Source organism: Oncorhynchus keta, unplaced genomic scaffold (genome assembly GCF_023373465.1).
Source record: "Oncorhynchus keta strain PuntledgeMale-10-30-2019 unplaced genomic scaffold, Oket_V2 Un_contig_6460_pilon_pilon, whole genome shotgun sequence".
In the NCBI taxonomy this organism is placed as follows: Eukaryota; Metazoa; Chordata; class Actinopteri; order Salmoniformes; family Salmonidae; genus Oncorhynchus; species Oncorhynchus keta.
Window position 1 is genome coordinate 152,501 of NW_026288879.1, and position 2,500 is coordinate 155,000.

A 2,500-nucleotide genomic window follows, 5' to 3' on the forward strand; every position below is an offset into this window, starting at 1 on the left:
AGGACTAGACAGAGAGGTGCAGGACTAGACAGAGAGGTACAGGGTTAGACAGAGAGGTACAGGACTAGACAGAGAGGTACAGGGTTAGACAGAGAGGTGCAGGACTAGACAGAGAGGTACAGGACTAGACAGAGAGGTGCAGGACTAGACAGAGAGGTACAGGACTAGACAGAGAGGTGCAGGACTAGACAGAGAGGTACAGGGTTAGACAGAGAGGTACAGGACTAGACAGAGAGGTACAGGGTTAGACAGAGAGGTACAGGACTAGACAGAGAGGTACAGGACTAGACAGAGAGGTACAGGACTAGACAGAGAGGGACAGGACTAGACAGAGAGGTACAGGGTTAGACAGAGAGGGACAGGGTTAGACAGAGAGGGACAGGGTTAGACAGAGAGGTACAGGGTTAGACAGAGAGGTACAGGACTAGACAGTGAGGTACAGGACTAGACCGAGAGGTACATGGTTAGACAGAGAGATACAGGGTTAGACAGAGAGGGACAGGGTTAGACAGAGAGGTACAGGACTAGACAGAGAGGTAAAGGGTTAGACAGAGAGGTACAGGACTAGACAGAGAGGTACAGGGTTAGACAGAGAGGTACAGGGTTAGACAGAGAGGTACAGGACTAGACAGTGAGGTACAGGACTAGACAGAGAGGTGCAGGGTTAGACAGAGAGGTACATGACTAGACAGAGAGGTACAGGACTAGACAGAGAGGTACAGGACTAGACAGAGAGGTACAGGACTAGACAGAGAGGTACAGGACTAGACAGGTAACAGAGGGATTAGACAGGCATCAGTTTAACAACTATCCATTTGTATCAGTGCTCCTGGTCTCCTCTCTCCCGTAGCTATGGGACTGTCTCCTCTCTCCCGTAGCTATGGGACTGTGTCCTCTCTCCTGTAGCTATGGGACTGTCTCCTCTCTCCCGTAGCTATGGGACTGTGTCCTCTCTCCCGTAGCTATGGGACTGTGTCCTCTCTCCTGTAGCTATGGGACTGTGTCCTCTCTCCCTTAGCTATGGGACTGTCTCCTCTCTCCTGTAGCTATGGGACTGTCTCCTCTCTCCTGTAGCTATGGGACTGTCTCCTCTCTCCCTTAGCTATGGGACTGTCTCCTCTCTCCCGTAGCTATGGGACTGTTTCCTCTCTCCCGTAGCTATGGGACTGTCTCCTCTCTCCCGTAGCTATGGGACTGTCTCCTCTCTCCCGTAGCTATGGGACTGTCTCCTCTCTCCCGTAGCTATGGGACTGTGTCCTCTCTCCCGTAGCTATGGGACTGTCTCCTCTCTCCCGTAGCTATGGGACTGTGTCCTCTCCTCCCGTAGCTATGGGACTGTGTCCTCTCTCCCGTAGCTATGGGACTGTGTCCTCTCTCCCGTAGCTATGGGACTGTGTCCTCTCTCCCGTAGCTATGGGACTGTGTCCTCTCTCCCGTAGCTATGGGACTGTGTCCTCTCTCCCATAGCTATGGGACTGTGTCCTCTCTCCCGTAGCTATGGGACTGTGTCCTCTCTCCCGTAGCTATGGGACTGTGTCCTGTCTCCCGTAACTATGGGACTATGTCCTGTCTCCCGTAGCTATGGGACTGTGTCCTCTCTCCCGTAACTATGGGACTGTGTCCTGTCTCCCGTAACTATGGGACTATGTCCTGTCTCCCGTAACTATGGGACTGTCTCCTCTCTCCCGTAACTATGGGACTGTCTCCTCAATGTCAAACCAGATAAAACATTGAGACTATTTCCAGATAGCAGTGTATGTACTGAGTAGTGTTGACAGACAACAGTTCTGTAGGCTACTGCATATCAATGCCAATCATACACCTTGACACTGCGTCCCCTCTCTGCTCTCTCTTCTGAGCCACGAGACCCTTTAATCAATGTCAAACCAAACATGTTATTTGTCAACAATATCTGTGTCTCTCATGTCTCCCTTCTCATTCTTCTCTCTCCCTAGCTAGGAACCTGTGTACCAAACACAACATTAACCCTCTCCCTCCTCTCCCTTCTCTCTCCCTACCTAGGAACCTGTGTACCAAACACAACATTAACCCTCTCCCTCCTCTCCCTTCTCTCTCCCTACCTAGGAACCTGTGTACCAAACACAACATTAACCCTCTCCCTCCACTCCCTTCTCTCTCCCTACCTAGGAACCTGTGTACCAAACACAACATTAACCCTCTCCCTCCTCTCCCTTCTCTCTCCCTACCTAGGAACCTGTGTACCAAACACAACATTAACCCTCTCCCTCCTCTCCCTTCTCTCTCCCTACCTAGGAACCTGTGTACCAAACACAACATTAACCCTCTCCCTCCACTCCCTTCTCTCTCCCTAGCTAGGAACCTGTGTACCAAACACAACATTAACCCTCTCCCTCCACTCCCTTCTCTCTCCCTAGCTAGGAACCTGTGTACCAAACACAACATTAACCCTCTCCCTTCTCTCTCCCTTCTCTCTCCCTACCTAGGAACCTGTGTACCAAACACAACATTAACCCTCTCC

At 51.2% G+C, this 2,500-nt stretch overlaps 1 protein-coding gene and 2 long non-coding RNA genes across 12 annotated transcripts in view; 2 read left to right on the forward strand and 1 right to left on the reverse strand.

Moving 5' to 3' along the window:
- The window catches only part of LOC127925899 (uncharacterized), a 2,648-nt gene extending 2,160 nt beyond the window's left edge, over window positions 1-488 (forward strand). For 7 of the 8 annotated variants that reach the window (XR_008122753.1, XR_008122759.1, XR_008122755.1 and 4 more), the window contains one exon: window positions 97-488. This is a non-coding gene — a long non-coding RNA (uncharacterized LOC127925899). The remainder of the gene's footprint in view (window positions 1-96) is intronic. The other variant, XR_008122760.1, reaches the window with a different exon arrangement.
- LOC118381125 (protocadherin-18-like) overlaps window positions 1-2,500 on the forward strand; it is a 13,690-nt gene that overhangs the window by 9,445 nt on the left and 1,745 nt on the right. The window lies entirely within an intron of this gene.
- The window catches only part of LOC127925898 (uncharacterized), a 2,553-nt gene continuing 551 nt past the window's right edge, over window positions 499-2,500 (reverse strand). Inside the window, exons 1-3 of one of the 2 annotated variants that reach the window (XR_008122752.1) lie at window positions 2,462-2,500; window positions 2,082-2,396; window positions 499-1,955 (exon numbers count right to left, since the gene is read on the reverse strand). The exon at window positions 2,462-2,500 is cut by the window's right edge and continues 258 nt beyond it. This is a non-coding gene — a long non-coding RNA (uncharacterized LOC127925898). Of the gene's footprint in view, window positions 2,397-2,461 lie in introns of both variants that reach the window. The other variant, XR_008122751.1, reaches the window with a different exon arrangement.